The sequence below is a fragment of the Parus major genome, chromosome 4 (genome assembly GCF_001522545.3).
Source record: "Parus major isolate Abel chromosome 4, Parus_major1.1, whole genome shotgun sequence".
Lineage (NCBI taxonomy): Eukaryota > Metazoa > Chordata > Aves > Passeriformes > Paridae > Parus > Parus major.
This window is the reverse complement of record NC_031771.1, coordinates 45856395-45875858: the sequence shown is the minus strand read 5'-3', so window position 1 is coordinate 45875858 and position 19464 is coordinate 45856395. Positions and strand designations below refer to the sequence as shown.

Genomic DNA, 19464 nt, shown 5'->3' with positions numbered 1-19464 from the left:
CTGGGGACACAAGGAATAGCAGCAAATTATGATGTGTGTTTTTTCCTTATTCATTGAGGATTTTTAATATCTCAGACTGCAGCTACAAGCACAAGCTTGTTCTTTCCAGGAAATAAAGATAAATATCAGGACATAGACAAAATAGCACTGCACTGAAACTGGGAGATCTTCCCAAATCTTCAAGCATGTCAGTTCCCTTACTGAACACAATGTTAGCTTATTCCTGAATTAGATAAGCCTTTTATATATACTGGCATCCATGCAATTATCTGGTGATCTGGTCTGGGAGCCAGCACAGCTAAAAACTCCATATACAGATGCATTTTCAGTCAGACTAGGCTCCTAAAATGGTTCATGGTGGTTGCACAAGTATTGGTAGCTAGTGAGAGGAAGTGGAAAGAATGGGACCATGGAAGTCTGGGCTTAAAATGACTTTAAATACAATTGCATAGCATTGCTACACAGCCTTTGTAGGTTTCTTCTGAAATAGACACGTATAAGGCTGCATACCTGACAGTCCAAACAACAGGTAAAGATCTCCATTGTTTTCCAAATCAGTGCTGACAACTGTTCAACTCCCCTCAATGGGGAAGGTTCAGTGAATCAATGAGACAGTACTCTCTTGCCACTAAAAGAATTCTGGCTGTTAAGAAGAAAAGTGAGTGGTACGCAGTAAAACTAGCATTCATTCAAAAATCCCTGCATTTCTTTTGCAGGACAATATGGCATAACTCTGTGCCATGGGTCAAACAGACCTTTACAAGTGTTTTTTGTGGCCTACTAGCTCAACACATTGTAAAGTTGTGCAAGTAGAAAACCTGCAGATGGCTGCTTCTCCTCTCCTGTTCTATAGGAATAAAACTAATAATACATATTTATTAGTTGAAAAAAAATTAAGTCTCTCCTCACCCCAAATGGACCAAATTTTGAGTTCATAATAAATATAATAAAACAGTCTTTACAACAGAACATAACTTTTACCCTGTGCAAGGATTAGAAAAAAAAATTAGTATGAGGGGAAAACAGACTGTAACCAGAAGACAGTATTTACAATTCTTTTCTATAGTTTGTGTCAGACTTTGATCAGTATGTTTGAAACTGCAAGAATATTCATTTTTCATAAATGCATTGTTGTCTTTCTAAAAGGTATACACTGTGTCAAAGCAACCTCACTAAATTATATCAAATGTCTACAGCTGAGACTTCTCTACCTAGCACCACAGTATTAACCAGGGCCTTCTGCACCACACCGTAAGAAAAAATCCTAACAATTAAAAATTAAACTCCCAAACCTTACAATCATGCTTTCAAACAGCTGAGCTAAAGTGCCCCTAAGGTAGTGTGCCCACTCTGGGAGCAAACCACTCTTTGTGCTGGTCAGGACCCAAAGGTATGATCATTTTTAAATATCACATTTTAAAACTCCATAAATCTCAGTGGAAAAGACAACATAAAGATAGATTCTCATTATAGCAAAGGTTTCATCAGTTACTGCATAAAAAGTGAACTTCCAAGATTTACAAGATGGATTAAAGCCAACTATCAAAAGTTAATTAAGAAGCAAGTGTCACACAGTAAGTGAAGTTGGACTGCTCCATAAAATGATAGTGATATTGTGTTGTATGTACCAGTGAGGACATATTCAGATCAAGACAAATGAAGGTGCTGCTTGGGTTTGGTTGAGGGGTTTTTCTGTGTTGTTGTTTGTTGGTTTTTGTTTACTTTTGTTTTTCCTTAAGAACCATCTTTGAAATGTGACCAGATTAGCCAGAGAAACCTCCCGTTTCTTTCAACACATCCACTCACAGAGGTGAACCTCAGAGGGATTTCTGCTCCTCAGCAAGCCCAGGGAACTCTTACAGAAATGTGACCAACCTTGCTGCTACCCAAATCCCATAGCTAAAGCATCTGAAAACCAGCCCTTATTTTCCACATACATCCATGAGACTGATAAACAAAATGGAAGGAGTTCTCAAACATTCCTTTTGAAAAATCCACGTATCATACATGTACAGTTTGTAATTGGTTTTATTTTTAACTGTTCACAACTTAGATATCCACAACTCCACACAAATCTGAGTTAAATCTCAATGTACCTGATAAGTCAGATCAAGTCTTCATATTGGTTTTTAATCTGTTGGCTCACATTTGTTTTGTAACAAATGTGTTTCTTAACAGCTTTCTGTGGTTTTTTTTGCATACTATTATACTGGAAAATTGCTTTAAAAATACTTTATAGTGATATTTCCATCTTTAAATTTAAAACTACATATACACAAATGGACATACAGCCTTATAGCTTCTCTTCAAGAAATCATTTGATATAGCTCTGCCTGAAGATTTTTTGTCCCTTCCTGATAATCTTCCCTGATTCCTTTCAGGTGGCCATCCCCACACTGCAGCAGTTACAGAGAGCCATGGAAACAAAACCTGAGCACCACCACTGCATACCTGCTACCCAGGGAGCACCTGGAAGCACTTCACCCCAGGCCAAGTGCTTTTAGGAGCTGTGGTGACAGCTACCAGCTACTCATCACCACACATAATGAGGACATATGTCATCATGGAAAGATGCCGTGACTTTCAACTGAGGCTGTCATCTTCTTAAACCACTTTCTTTACAGAGCTTTTCTTGCAACTCTTCCACATTTCTCAGGTTTTATGACTGCTTTCATTTTGCTTGTATTCATGTTTTGATATTATGAAAAAAACCCAAAAGACAAAGTAAATTCTGGTAGTCTTTGTGACTTGTTTTTTTTTCCAATGAGTGAGTCAACCCAGGAGTTCTGTCTATGCAGCTGGCACACAGAATCCAGTTTGCTTGAAGTAATTCCCTTTTGTTTCAGAACAAACAATTAACCATCCAACCTCCATACTATTAATGTCCATTAAAGACATGTTGTGTTTCACCTAAATTTATTTTTTCAAGCATGCTGCTGCTTAGAGAGATCAGCTGACTCCTTGACCTTCCCTGGTTCACCACAAGCAACATTTGCTATGAATACATTTGTGTTCAAATATAAATATAGATACATTCATATTGGCTGCTATAATATCATAAAACAGACTGTTGTACAACCTACCCTCACATACCCAAGAAAAAGGATATGAAAAAAGGAGATGACTGCAAATTAGCTACAGATGTCATCCAAGTGTGACTGACTACATCACTCAACACTTTCAAGGAACAGCTGCACACAGTGTGGGGAAAGAAAAGGTTATTGCATGATGTTTCTCAGGGGACAGCTACTCAAGAAATCACACTCCAGCACTCTCTGTGTGATATCCTGACAAACAACACAATACTACCTTCCAAGTCCTGCTTTGAATACCAGGAAACAGGTCTGCTAAGGAATGGGTAAGAGGAATGCTGTGCATTGTTTTAAAAGCGCATACAGGCCACAGGTTCTATACAAAACAGATCCATTACAGCAAAGGGTTCAGACACTGAAAGAAGCTAATCTGGGGGGGGTGGAAATTAAAAATCAGTCTGTAAGACTGATGGATGGCATATTTTAGGAAATCACAATTGAATATGGACACAAATTCTGTGTACATATTTACATATATAATGCAAATTTATCGTTTTTCACTTTGCCAGCATTCAAAGTAGTGACTGGCAGCATCACCTATTGGACAACAGTAGCAAGACACAATTCAAACAAGCAAGCAAAGTGCCAGCCAGGCCATTAGGAAGTTGTGCTGCTGATTTCTGAAAACACCTACAGAGACTGCACTTTCATTTTCTGTACTAGGAGCAGCTACTGGACATGGATCTCTCAAGTCAGTCTTTCTGCCTCTTGGAGAAAGCACAATATCATCTACTAGCCACATCTCTTGTATCATTGCATGTTTGACCTTTTTGAAGATCATCAACAATTCCTAACCATTAATTTCATCTAATAACTACCAACAGTTTTTAAAAATAGGTATTTTCATTTCAGGAAGGTTTTTTCCTGAGCCTTAGTACCTAAGGGACCTTATCCATCCTTTCAGTTTTGTCTGGCAGTGCTCACATCAAGGAGCTGTACCCTCCACCTGCCTTTGCCGAGAGGCAGAGAGCCACCCTGCTTTCCAAACAACTCACTCGCCCATCATCTCCGCTTGCTGGAGCAGGATTAAAGTTTTCTTGGAAGCAGAAAGACAAGTGCAATCCCACAGCTAAGAGGATGTCCTGCCTGCACGCCAGCCGTGCTGCATTTTCTGTGGTTTTACCACACTTGGACCTGATATGCTCAGATATCTGGAAAGTCCTGTCCTGCTCAAAAAAATCTGGCAACTCCATCGTTTCTCCCTCCTGAGAAAAAATTCTCAGGACTCAAATTTTTGTTGCATGCAGACATTCTTGCTTGCATTTCTCTGTCCTGTATACTTTCCGGCTGCCTTTGTGCTTCTAATTTCTCCCCTAACAAGTTTTGATTTTCTCTCAGTTATGGAGAAGAGGATGCTTTTTCTCTTCTCCATAATTGACAAGTTCTCCATGAGGGCTTTTCTTTTTCTTGGTCATCCTTTCCAGGTACTGTGCCACCCACCTGCTTAGTTGAGGTTCCCATACACCACTGGAGGATGGATACTATTATTTCCCACTCTGTTCTGGAGCATATCACCACTGTTAATCACTTGAACAAAATTCCTACTGTTCAAGGCTTTATTATGCAGACCCTAACTCATCAAAAGCATGTTTTTCCTGAAATTAAGCATTTCAGCACTTTTGCAACCTGATCACATAGAGCAAGCTGAATTCAAAACATTCATGGTCCCCTGCACAGATGATACATACTTTTTCAGTAAAGCACACATGCTTTTTACATTTATTCTGTATTATCTTAATGCAGATTTTGTTCACCAAGCAGTAACAGAAAACATCTGTGCATAACTGTGCATAAGCCCCATATATATTTTAACACAAAGGAAAGCACTGTCTATAGCACTTTAAAGTTTGTTAAAAATACAGTTCATTCACTCAGTGCAGCTATCTGAGCTGGTATCAGTTAGCAATCTCGATTTTACTCGCTCATTGGTAAGGATTTGTTAAGTTAGAAGTAATGTTGCGCATTAAAAAAGAACTGTGGTGCTCTGAGCCTCTGGGGCTGCAGCAGGTTGGGCTGTGTGCCAGAAGGAAGCCTGGCAAGCTAAGGAGCTGTGGGAGTGCAAAGGCATTACGAGATCAAAGCAATCATCACTGGGAAACACAGATCTGCCTGTAAAGCCTGAACCAAGAGGGCAGTATTTCAAACATATATTCTGAGCCTCATTTGCACCAAGATCCATGAAAAGTATTTTTCAAAGCTGACTGTCTGGTAAAAACAGTATTTCTAAATGAGAAAGTACTTATTTCTTCTGAAGTTAGAGATGCCAGTGTGCTTTTGCTTTTTGTGGGAAGGTTTGCAAGCACAGCTGGGTTTTCTGTTGTAGCTGTACTCTCCACTTTCATCTTCCTTGTATATTGTAGGAATGAACACAGCACTGCTGCAGCCTGTCCAAGAACAGATGCAAAAACTGGAAGCTGAGACAAAGCAGAACCAGATTCTCCAGAAAAATGTTGTAATATCAACATTTGCCAGCTCTCAATTAGTGTGAAGAGCTACTACTTCTCTTTCCAAACTGATCTATCTGCTAAACCCCAAAAGTTTGTTGACTGTCCAGACAGAAAAACAAAACCCAAACCTACCACCTTCTAGATCTTGCTGGTATCCTTCATTAAATACTGAAAAGTAAGAGAATGACTTTGTATTATTATTCAAGACAAAAATTCCAGTTTATCCATTTTGTCTGCTTGCATCTTAATGATGTAATCTAAACTCCCTGTGTTCTACCCTTCCAAGAAAGCAGTGAGCACAGCAGAACCCACCGACTGCTTGAAGACTGGGATTTCAAGCCAAAGCTGTTTCTAACTGCCATGGATACTAGAAAGCCCTCCAAAGACAAGAGACAAACAAACCATATTATGCAGGATTTGTAGCTTTACTTAAGTGAAAAAGTATTTGAAACCCATCTGTAGCATACTGAGATATGGAAAGCCTTTCTGGATGTTAAATGACAGAGACACACTCCACCCTGCATCTGAATGCAGTTTTGTACTAATGTCAGTCACCCAAATCTCTTGCATAAACAAGAGACTAGTAGGGAGACAGACTCTTGTTAGGGCTCTTTGATACTTTCTGCACAGCTAATGAAGACAGTCATTTAGAATAATGTAGGCATATTCCTGGGTGCCTTCTTCCTTCACAACCCATATAGTACTGACAACTGCCAAAGAACAGCATAAACTTTTCCTAAGCTGAGCTGCAACATGCCATGTTTACCTGGGACAATGCAGTGCAAAGGATTCTCAGCATCCAAAAAGAAAAATTTATTAACTAGTTGGGAGAACTTATTCTTAAGGAAAAAATAATTCATAATTAAATATTTAAACATCTGTCAAAATAAACAATAATTTCATGTTGTTGCTCATGCTTCCTAGTCCTAACTCAGCCATGAATAATTACATTAAATATTGTATAATTCCATTAAAAAAGCAATTTATTTAGTACTTTCTAAAAACCTGTAATTTCTAATTCATGGTGTCTTTTTCCATTTTTTTATGAATTGGATGAGTATGGGGACAATGAAATACCACTTTACCTCAAGACAATCAACCAGCTATGATTCAATTGTTTCTTTTTAGGTCTCTCCTCTCCACAACACCCTCTTCCTGTACACGAGGCAAAAAGGACCTTTTGTCCTTTGGGCAACTGCTATCAATATAGCAAGAAATTTATTTATTTTTGAAAATATCATATACTAAGGTAGTGCAAAAGGATGAATCATGTCCTCCACTACCCAGTACTACATCTTCTGTTACAAGTGGCAAAAGCAACGATAAATGATGGAAGCACTGGGAGCATAAGCACAGCCTTTGCCAGCTGCAAATGGGGAAGTTCCCCCAGCGTTTCCTTCTCAACCTAGAAAAACCAAGCACCAGAAAATTAACCTGATTTTATGAATAACGTCTTCCATAAACAAGCAGGTATTTTTTCCAGTCCTAGTCATTCTGTGATTTTAAGTGATAGTAACATAACAGGAACTTTTTGACAGCCGGTGCTGATTAGTAACTTGCATGGCAAATCTATGTTTTACAAGAATACTGCTCCATTCCCACGTAGGAGTTGAAGCTCTGTCCAGTAGGTATGGAGACTGAAGAACAACAACCTGGAAAGACAAGTTGCATCTTTAGTCCTGTGTATTACAGACTGCTGAGTTTGCTTGATTAACATACATGAAAACCAAGAGGACCAAGACTAACCCTGAATCCTTCCAGAAGCGCTTAAAAGACGTCTTTACTGGACTAGCTAAAACATTCCCATCTCACAAAACTACATACAAACATGACACTAGCCCTTGCTGGCTAGAGTCCCATCATTCTCTTTGCATTCTCTTTTTAATAAGAAATATGCCACTGGAGTGTAGCTTTATGTAGGGGCAGAAAAAAAACAACAAACAAAAACCATCCAAAATCATAAAGACCTCTGAAATTCTTCTGAGTGAGAAGTAAGAAAGTTCTCTAGGAAAAGCAACATGCACGATGAAAAAACATTTTCTAAATCAATGTCTAGGTACTAGTATTTATCTTCTCTCTGCATATTAACCAACCATCTAAAGAGGAAACCTACAGAATAACAGTTTGCAGCTGTTCATCCAACAAAGTAAAGCAAGAGTTTAAGGGACGTGTAAATTTGCTCAGTGGCTGACAAGGCTGGCATACAGCTGAAAGCTCTTCCACATCACCTCCATCCATTAAGGACTGTACTAAGTAACATTCTTGTAAGGATCACATCAGCAAAGGGTGCTGTTGCATTTCAGAAACGTGGAAAGGCAATACTGATGGAAAAACTTCCTGCCTCTATCAGCAAACAGTGCAGTCTCTCCACAGGGCTCTGCCAGTACTACTTGTATAGCACAAGCATAGAGACATGCTCAGCCCAAGTCTTCCAACCAACAGCACTTGCTTTATGGGCAGACAGTTCCAGACTTCTCACATACCTTATTTCAGAAGACAAGAAACACTGTTGGCTTGCTAGGTACTGGGAAATACACCCCCAGCCTGGTAAATTCATGTGAGAAGGAAGGGAAAGCCATGGTATCAGATGCTGCTGGGGAGCATGACACCAGATAATCTCTCCACATACACAGCCTCAGCTGGAGCCACAAAGCTCTGCAGCTGTGGTCCTCCCCCCACTCCAAGACCCACAGAGAACCATCTGGATAGATCACAGGAGACTGCACCTTTGCACTGCACAGAACACTGATATCCAGCACAGGTGTCTGCATTAACTGCATTACTGACACCACAGAGGAACAGCACTACTGTGAAACACCTCTGCTGAGTACAGCTTTCTCCCGCATCAGGTGGCAGAGCAAGTTGCAGTACAGATAATCTGAAAAAATGGATAAGCCAAGAACTCTTGTTGGAGTACTAGAAGAACTGGACCACCCCTGTTCATGAACATCATGATAAACACAAAGCAAATACTGCATAGAAATACAGGTACCTCCAGTCTCTGTGCTGAAACTTCAGTTTATGATGTGGGACAAGAGAGGTTCAGAAAGACTGCCCCCACCCTAGAGGATCACCAGCTATAGAGCAGATTACTTACTCTTCCCAGCTTGTTGGTGGAAAGAGCACTGTACAAGAGCACCAAGCTCTGGAGCACCAGCACCCCCTCAGGTCTCTGCAGAAATCAGGCAAGCTGCAAAACAAAACCAAATCACGTATTTTAATTTATGAAGAGTCAAGAGGGATTAACACCAGATTAATCCAGGTGCTGGATACCAGAAGAAAATGGCCTGGCCACTCTCTGTGCCAGTGGGAGCCACAAGGCAGCAGGACCCTGGCAATTAGAGGAGCACTGCCAGTGACTGACTAACCCAAGCAGCCCCTGTCACTTTACATCCTTAAAGCCATCCGCGTTCAGCAACACGCACACAGGAGAACTAAAAGCAGAACAGAGGATCCAGGTATCACACTGCAGGGATCTTCCCAAACCAAGCAGGTGTCACGTTCTGCTGCCGGACTCTGGCAGCTCAGGTACGTAAGAGACGCATTGCAAAGCACGCTTTTAAATTCTCTCTCTCTCCAGACTGCAGCTTTCCCCATGCACAAACACTGACTATCATGAAGAAAATTAATCCAGATGATAGACAGGAGCCCAGGTTATGAAAAAGCAGCAAGAAGTACTCAGTAAACAATAAGTTCATAAAAAAATCAAGTTTTCAATTATGCTTGCATTCAGTAGACATGAAGTATATAATTTGATTTTGCAATGTCTGTACGCTGGATCACAGTCATTTCACTCCTGGCAAGTGGTTAAATTAATGCTGTTGCATTTGGTACTGAAAAAAATGTATGTTATTTTTCAGTATCAAATGCCACAAATATACCAAAATACATATAAAACCTCGCACAATGAAGTTATCCTCCCATCAAAAGATGCTCCAGCAGCAGCAACATATTTGTCAGTCAAACTATGTTCTAGGATTCAGGGTGGTATTCAACTTTCTATTTGTTCCCTCATGTGGAGAAAATAAATATGCAAGACCAAAGATACAAATCTCATCTGTTGTAGAGCTTATATATTTTTTTCTTTATTAAAGCAAAAGCCAGGCTAAATCAAGCCAAATTATATTCAATTTTAAAGAGAGGTGTATATTTTTCTCTGTTCTAACAAAAATCCAAGCAGTATAAATCCTAGAAACCATTGTGACAAAACAGATCATTTAAGAGTGCTAACTTTTTTACTTTTTACTCCTGAAAGGAGACATTTTTTTGACAAAAACTAAGAAAAGGTCAGCTGCCAGTTCTGAGATCAGAGGAAAGCCTGAAATACAAAATACAGCAAAACATAAAATGGCAAAACAAAGTTTCATCAACAGACATCTGATCTCTGACCAAATAGGATCTTAACACTGATGGCATAAATTCCCGAAACTGTGCTGCCACACACCCAACATTCTCTATTTCCCAGATGAGAATCCACCACCCTGTTTTTCCCTTCCTCTGAATCCTGCTGAAAACGTCCACTTCTCCACCCACATTTTTACCACATTCCCTGCCTTGAAAATTGGCAGACTTGAAAATGAAGAGAGGAATCTTTTTTCATCCTTTTTATAAACTTTTGTATTTCAAGAAAGGCTCAGATGGCCAAGAGTGGAGTCAGCTCAGCCTCCCAGACCTATGCAAGCGGGAATAACTCATTTAGGACTTTATTAAGAGAAGAAATTTAAAAATTGAAAGGCAGATCACATGCAGGCACTGATACCCTTAGTAGAGAAGTAATCAGCAAATGTTTAATGCCCACAGATGACAAAATAGTAACATACCATTACCATTCAAAAACAACTGGCTGGTTGAGATAATAACAGGTGCAAGTTAAAAAATTAAATTGTCCTTATTTTTTTCTTTTGCAAAAATGGGGCGACAGCTACATATATATATTTGAAGTGGGATTTCTGGGTACTTGGATTTCTACAGGACACAGACCTGCAATCCTGTCCTTACCCAGCCTAAGAAAGAAGTGGTATCACGGGAGCCAGTGTGAACCCTGATCTTGGGAACATCACAGAATTTCAGCTAGAAATAATAAAACCAAACAGAAACCACCAGTCAGCACAGAAAAAAATTGGGAGTTATGCTTCTTGAGAAGCTAGAGCAAAACTTACTTTTGTACATATCTCAAAACAGAGACAGACATCTATCAGCTAGACTCCCCATGGATTTGTAACATTTAAACTCAGGCCAGATTACTTTCTTGAGGTTTAGCAGAAATTTACCAACCTAGGAATCCCTGCAGCTTTTTCCTTCTTCCCCACTGCAGCCTGTGCTTGTGCCTGGTAGCCTCCTCATAACAGCTAAGAACATTAACTCGTTTTACAGCTCTCCTTTCCAATTACTTGTTATTGGTAAGGAACTTGAAAGTTCAGCTTAATACAAAAGAGGCAGGTTTCGAACCATCAAATTTCAGCTGGAGTCATTCAGTATCAAAAGCAGTTCTATACTTTAGTAACTCTTTCTCTGAAGCACACACACTAGATAAATGGTGTGTTGCTCAGCAATGGCATGGTATTTTTCTTTTTGTCTTTAAAGACTAAAATAAAACACACCAGCAAGATTTTCAGATGTTTCTTTTGATGTTAAATGAAGAACTCTGATTTAAATCCACTTACATCTAAAAACTGACACAAAAAATCAAAAATATTCATCAACTCTTCTCCCCTGCCCAATGGGCAACTGCTTCTCAGATGGGCCTCAGAAAAGAGCAGCCAGACTGGCCCTGGGGGTGGCATATCTGTCCAGGGAGAGCAGCAGATAGTCTTCCACTTCTTCACACTGAAAGCTCATTCTATATGAAAATAAATCCATCTATTTGAATCAGGGAATACAAATTCTAAGAATTCTGTCACTCTGGTGCACTCTTGCATCCATTACAGTAAAGGCTATATATTACTGTCAGACTGCAAACCTCTTTGTTGGGCAGAGTGAAAGGGTGTAAAAGCAGTAACATCCAAGTCAGTAGGAATCCAATTGTTCTGGGAAAAATAACTTCACAATTCCTGCACTTTTAGACTGGCAGCACAGTTATGAACTCGTGTGAGATTGAGGATATTACATATGTATGGTATTCATCACAGAGCTGAGTGAACTGATATCAGAACAAATCTGGTGACAGTTTTCATATTGCAGCTTCCTCTGGGCACACACAGACATGCAGACATGCCACATTAACAGACTGGGAGCTCTGCCTTAAATTGTCTTTTAAACAGGAATCCCAGGATCCTATATATCCCTCCATTAATATTCACCTCTTTCAATTTCTTAATAGAAGAAAGAAGTCATCCAATGTAACATCAATAATTAATAAGTACATCATGGCCATCTATTTTAGGGATATATTTTTCTCTTTCCTTCTAAAAATATTAACAGTGTCTAACTTCAGTCCATCAGACAACCTCCCAGTAAGCCCTGTGCAACCACCCCAGGATCCCAGTCTGCTGGGGTTTGTTTCCAAAAGGAGAGCTTCATTTTTTATGAGGCTTCTAGGGGTCTTAGTCTGGAAATAGCTTAAAAACAAACAAACATCAACAAAACAGCCTAAAAACCATGGAGGACTCACATAACATAATGATGGCTAAAAAACTCACTGAAGATGGGGTGAAGGAGAAGGCTGCTGAAGGAGATGCTCCAAGAATTTCTGACACTTTTAGCATCAACTTTTATCTGCATCCAACTTCCTTTGGCAGTAGTTTTTGCCGAATCCACAGAAAGAAGCATCAAACACTTATTTCTTATTAATTCACTTATTACCCTAGAGGGCCAAAAGGAAAATTGCATCACTTAGATGGGTATACCTTCCCAAATTTTTGAAGGTCAGGAAGAAGCATTTCTTTCACAATTAGTGGATAAAACACTGAAATGCACATGGCACTGTTTTATTTATGAACACTGACAAGTCCAACAAAACCAGAGATTTGGTGTTCCACTGTTGGCAGGAGGGGCCTGTCTCTTCCCCTTCCAGATTAAAAAGCATATTCTGGACACCATCCTGGAAAGCCTCAGGCCCTCCTGGGACATGGGCACATGTCTTTTTCTCCCTGCTCCCTGCTCCCCACTCCCCACAATGAAGACTCACCAGGGATCACTGCAGAGGAGACTGTGAGCAGGGAAAGTCCCAGAATTTATGAAGGATACTAAGGTATCCTCCCTTCATTTTATGATTCTTTTATTTAAGAATACCCAAAGCAGAAAATGAAATGTGGGTTTTGTTCTTCCTTGTAAAGTTTTGATTAGAAGGTGGCACATGTGGGTGGAACTAAAACATTTATGCCACTCTGGCCCAAAACTATATTTTCATTTTAGCAAATCCTCCTCACCATTGCCCTCAAAACATTTATGCAGACCTTCATATCGCCAGTGACTGCTCCCAAACACCAGGGTATTACTTCAGTCCTCTGGCTGCATAACTTACTGTTTTTCTCAAGTCTTACTGTTTGCTGAAGTGTTCTGCACAGACACCAAAAACAGAAGAAAGCAAAGCACTGGGTGACACTGAAGCAGAATTAATCTTCAGCCGTGGAGTAGTTGACATCTCCCAGTGCACAGCACTGGCTTCAGCTCACATGGTCCTGTCATATTGTGCACTCCAAAAGCCCACTTTGAATTGTCTTCTGCCACTACAGTTACACATAAATCATACCACCTTACCATGAAAAGCTTTCATGGAAATACCCTGCACTTACAGCCTGAGAGAATTGGTATTTTCACTGGTGAGCAAATCAGCTTCCTAAGGGTGAATCAGAGCCAGGGCAAGAAGCTGTTCCAGAGAGACATGTGCTGCTCTGGTGTGAGGTCTCAGCACACATACATCCAGTGTGCAAAAGCCACTGGAATAGGGGCAGCTTAGAAACATCCAGAACACAGCTCCCACCCTTCAGGGCCCTGCCTGAAGCAGGTTTGCAATGTGCTGAGCATCGTCCCAGCAGCACAACAAAGCCTTGTATCCCCCTTTCTGTCCCCAAGTCCACTCCTCTCCAGCTTTCAGTATCACTGCAATCATGACTCACAACAAGAACCAGACAATTCCTGTTAGTACAAAAATGTCTGAGCAAACATCTGGGCTGAGGCTGACAGTCTCTGGGATATTAAGCCAAAAGCACAGCACGATCAACACGGGTATGTTATCGCTCAATAGCAACTCTTCAATCAAGTACCACTGCAGCCTATTTTCCCCCCAGCGGATGGCAATCAAACCATATTTTCTGTTTCCTCATCTGTCCTGACCCAAATTTTAGAGCTTGCAAAAGCCCAACACACAATTTGATGATAGCACTTCAGCAGTATGTATTGAAAACACTTAAGCAGCTGAGTTAAAAAGAATTTTAAAAACCTTAAAAGTGGAAACAAAAACTTGAATCAATATTTGAAAACAAAGCAGTCTGGAATTCCACTCAAAAAAATCTAATTCTTAGCACAAGGGGGTGCAGCACAGCTAGCTGAACAATTTTCCAGTATATTTTAGGAATATCTTTCACACATGCATCATATTTGAAAGAAGGAATTGAAAGCTAATATATGTGACACAGACCAATTGTGAGGGTTAGAAGCAACTGAAGATGCTCTTCCATAAGCTGCCTAGGGAGAAAGACATCTCCAAATGATCTGACTTCTTAGCAGACACACCATAGTTGAGAACAGGTTTTATCTGTCACTTACAGACCTGTGGGTGATGAGTATTCAGGTCACACACACACACCTCTTCTGCAGCAGCCCACAGCACAACTATTCATGTGATAAACACCCACGTCACAGTAGAAGCCAGAGGCAATGAATAATGCAGGAAATCCAGTCACTCTACCACATAGCATACCCATGGGATATGGAGGCAGTGTTTTAGCTTAAGTCATCCTTCCCCCTCCAGGGCACAAGCATGCTCTTTAGTAATTCTCTCTCCACCTCAGCTTCTGCATATACATTAACAAGTCAAACCCAGCAAACCAGGACAAGTAGTTACAGAAGAAATAGGGACACAGAAATGCAATACACCCTCTCACGGGATCACATGAAAATATTATCTGCTCAGCTCAAGAGCTCCACAAACCAGGAAGTTTCCCCAAAAAGTAGTCCTTTGTTGACACTTCTCAATAGATGTACTCTCTCACCATTAAGACAATCATTTCTCAAAGCATTAGATAAATCAGGATAAATTAAAATGGAGCCACACTCAGCCTTCACTGATAACTGTGCCCAAAAGAAGACAGGTTATTAAATGTGCACTGCAAAGCTGAAAGAAAAGCAGAATTTGCAAGTCACCTCTTTTATAAAAAGGCATTATCATCTATGCTTTAGACACAAATTCTCCCAGTAACTCACTTAAGTTTTAATTCATATTCTGAATACTATTATCACTGTATAATTCTCCACAACCCTTCTTGATATTCTTCAGTATTTTCCACAGCTTATGCTGCACACGACAAAGTGCTGCATCTTAGAGCATCCTTGAGACCCACCACACCAGGGCAAGGCACAGAGAGAATGGGTATCATGACACAAGGCACCTGGCAATGCCAGCTTGGCTTCTCTGGCACACTCTGCCTTCCAGCTTCCTGCTTAGTCAGCCACTCTGCCAGCATGCCTGGCTTTCACACAGCTTTTGCCTTAGCCTGGGCATCCACTCACACTGTAGATTTACTGTGCCATTAGAAGGCACAGTATGCATCTCTGTCTCACATCTGTGTTGTTGCATGCTATTTCTTTTACATTATTTTCATATACCCAAGAAAATCTGTATAGGAAAGCTGATCTAGCAAGAGACCACAGTGCATTCATTAATGCCCAGGCAGACTCTCAGACTGCATGCCTAAAATGACTGCACTAAAAAACAAATAAAAAGTAATAAAGGCTCATGTCTGTCTCTAATTTCAGTCATAATTAATTTTAATGATGCTGTTACAAGGCCTCATAATTTTGGCTTCAAAGCTAGCTAAAAAGAATTTCTAACTTCAAGAACATGTACTAACAGAAATCACACTGATTCTGCACACCAGGGCAACACATTCAAAACTTTTTTGCCTGCATGTGCACAGTTATAAAAAGAGATCATCTAATCTACTTTTCAAGCCTCTCTGTCATTCGGGTTTGCCATGGGACAAAATTTAAAAAAATGTTACAGTACTTTTTTGCCTCACACTAGAAGACATTATACAAGCCTATGAAAAGTTTGGAATAGACCACTGCAGACAGGTTTAATAGAATTAAGGCAGAACCAGTATTAGAAGTAGCTACCAAACCTGTTCTTTCTCCATCACCTCAAATATAACAACTGTTGGGGTTTGGGGGCTTTTGAGTTAGCTTTTTGTTATATGTTTGTTTGGTTTTTTAACAAAACAGGGTCAGATAATATTTGGAATTACTTCTTGCTCAGAAGAATTGGTGGTTAACAGAAAAAAAATCTTTGGCTAGCTTTTTCCTTAATTAATCATCATTGCTGGTGAGCTGATTCACTGTCTAGGGCTGATCTCTTAAGGAAGTAAAAATATTTTATCAGTTGTTTTTTTTTATTTAACATTACAGTTCTAGTGCTATGGAGTATTTTCTCAATTCACTACCTCTGATAGGGAGCTCTATTAATGGTGCAATCACCTGATGAAAAGAATGAGATTAATTTTCCAATCATCTTCAAAAAACATGCTCACATTTTCCCTACAGACATAAAATCTGCTATGAGGCTAAAATCTCTAATCTAATACATTACTTCTACTGTTTTCATTGTCTTTTTTTTTTTTTTTTTTTTTTTTTTTTTTTTTTTTTTTTTTTTTTCCCTGTTTGTGGTCTCTGACAGAAGAGATCCTACAGTTTCTCCTGAGAAAATGATTACTAGCTATTATAGAAACAACAAGAAACACACTTTTTCCAGGGAAGAGAAATTGGGAAGATAGAAGATACAAACTTATCAGATACAGAAAGGTCCAGAGAACCATTACCTAAAGAAAAAACCCAAAGAATGGCTGTTGCATGACAAGAAATTTGGTACTTACATGCCAGAGAAGTAGGTCCTGTATCACACATTTGCTTCCTGCATGGACCAATGAGTTCCCATTCTTAGTATGACTCAACTGCAGAACAGTGTTAACTATGCCTTTACCCAAAGTTACACAAAGTTTTCCTTCACCATCCTATTGGCTTCAAAAGTTTATTCCTCTAAGCTTAGCCATATTCTACCCTGCAACATGCAAGCATACTCTTAATTTGAAAATTCCTGCAATCACCAATTCCACTTAAAAAAGAAAACTACAATGCATGCTCACAAGTCTGACATGGCATTTACTTATAAAATTAAAAAAAATAAGAATCCAATATTGATTAGGAAGCTTTTCCAAAAGCTTTCCCATTTAAAAAAACATGTTTTATAAGTGGTTTATTTAACAATCACTTTAGAAATGCTTTATTCAACAGAAGAGCAACCGTAATACTGCAAAACAATTATTAGCTATATTGCTTTTCCCAAAATACATTCATTTCTGCTCTTTCCAAGGTATCCACTCTTAAGGTTTTAAGACCTAGATTAACAAGTGTTGTATTTATTTTTTTAAATAAGCTCATTTACAAAACACATGAGAAGCATCTATGTCTGTATTACATCAAAAAAGTTTTAAATTAATTTCCTCTTGAATTGAAAGGAAATTTTCCTACAGGACATCATACACTTAATTAAGCAGCCAAATGATTATGCATCATGTCAATACTAAAAAGTCAAACCATAGAAATCAAGATTTTACTGCAATATTGGAGAGTCTTCAGTAAAATAGCCTGTATATTACTAAGCCACTTTCACTGAAAGACAGGAATACCATCTCAGAGCAGACCTGATTTACCCAGCTGTTAGCAGATGTTCCAAAAGGAAGCATTAAAATTCCCTAATAATTCCTAACTAGTAATATTTACTTGCTTTAGCTCACTTAGATGCCTATCCCTATCCCAAACCTCCTGTCATCCCTTTATTTTATCAAAGGCCTCAATTCCAGAGAACTACATTGATTTTTTTCCAATTTATGCAGAACCATCACTTGGTCAGTAAGAAACCATGGGGCATCATATACAACTATAGTGAGAGGAATCTCATCTCTCAACACTGTGTGCCCAAATAGATTTTAAGACAGAATAAGAAGCAGGGATTTTTCCCCCCAAAGACTGCCCTGGAGGTGCACTGCAGTGCTTTGCCCTAGCACCCCAATTTCAAGAATGCCAGCTATGTTTAGCATTTTCCTTGGAGGTACTGCAGGAATGTAGGGTCAGCAGTAACCATAGGTGGTCAAATTTACTCAAAACAGCCAAGTTAATCAGTACAGCAAAAAAATGTAACCTCTTGAAGAGAGATAGCAGGACTGGATAGCTTCCAAAATGAGTACTGACAAAGACTAGAAGCTGGCTTGGAAAGGAGAGTTCTGGGGCCGTCTATGTATTGATCCTCTCTGGCTAAACTGTGACAAAAGATGTATAGTATTATGAAATCAAAAAGAAGGTGCTCTACAACAAGAAGGAAAACATATGGTAGAACAAATTGAACTGAAATGCTGATAAATGTCTTGAGGAGGCCTCCAGGAAATCACAGGAAATTTAACAACTGAACCTAGATTGAGGTCTGTGCCACAGCTGAAATATAAAATTCAAAACTCTTTGTAGTTTAAAAGTAATTTTCCTCACAGGTCACCTCCAAGTGGAACTTGTGAGTGTTCAAGTGCAGAATTACAGCTCTAGGAAACAAAATCACTGACCAGTCACACACCATGGCTGAACACAGACAGCTGAAATAGGACCACCTGAAAGTCAAAAGCATTAAAATTCTCCATCAGACCCTTCAAAACCTAAATGGTGCCAGAAGTGGCTAGAAAGCAGCATGTGAAGTAATCATCTACAATCTGTGCTCAAGTCACAAATGGCAAGAACAATAACTCCCATTGTTTTCAGTTTACTCACCTGGGAAGCTGGTTATTCTCAGAGCTAAGGGAGAACTAGCAGCTTCAAGACTTCCTGTCAGAGATAAGAGTGTGTATGTGTATATACATATGTAAAAGAATGCATGAGAATGGACACAGGCACACACTTTACATGCCTGCAAAACCAGCTAACTCAATTTAAAATTAACTTAATCCCATAGTTAAAAGCAACAGTGAAATTTAGTATTTTAATTAAGTTCAGTATGAATTTGAAATATGCAAAAACAAGAGCTGAAACAGTCTTTAATTTCATGCAGGCAGAACTTAAATAAGAACACAGTCCTGAACTAAACAAGTTCAAGCCCGTGTATGAACAGGTAGTGCTCACAAGGAATCATTTCATGTACATTTAGCTGCAGAAAGTAAAAGTCAGAGTTACTTTTCCACAGCCAGCAGAGTGATGGTAACTGTACAGTTTTACATCTACTCTGATTTAAGCTGACTGTACTTTTCAGCAGCACTTGGCCTTTAGACTGGCTCCACCTCCACATCACAGAGACATGGTCACAAAGATGCATCTTCTTTGAGGGATTAGTTTTCAGCTGGGTCCTCAAATTAATCATATTGGACAGGGGACCAGAAGAATGACAGGGATGTCATGTGGTAATAGCTTGAAGAAGATGGACTGACACCCTTGAACAGTTGCTGTTAACAGCTTTTAAAACATTAATTTTGGAGCAGTCCAAAGTGATGTGAAATCATGCCCATAATCTTTCACCATGCCTTTAAACTTTGTTGAAAGATGTCACATCTGGCACATGTGACAGGCCAGGAGCACTGCCAGCATTAATGGTTTGGGTGACACACATAACCAGTGTGCTCAACACTTCCCTGCCCACTCTGTTTTTTCAATATTGTTTAAAAATAGAACAGTGAAAAAAAAAAATAAAATTAATTGGGATAACATCAGAAGCTTTCAGAAATGCACACATCCTGATC

At 39.4% G+C, this 19464-nt stretch overlaps 1 protein-coding gene across 9 annotated transcripts in view; it reads right to left on the bottom strand.

Moving 5' to 3' along the window:
* APBB2 (amyloid beta precursor protein binding family B member 2) overlaps window positions 1-19464 on the bottom strand; it is a 162364-nt gene that overhangs the window by 102161 nt on the left and 40739 nt on the right. For 6 of the 9 annotated variants that reach the window (XM_015624830.2, XM_015624838.2, XM_015624839.2 and 3 more), the window contains exon 2: window positions 8637-8729. The exons of 2 other annotated variants lie outside the window; for them this stretch is intronic. The gene's annotated coding sequence lies outside the window, so the exon portion shown is untranslated. Of the gene's footprint in view, window positions 1-8636; window positions 8730-12177; window positions 12277-19464 lie in introns of those variants that run through there. One more of the 9 variants, XM_015624832.3, reaches the window with a different exon arrangement.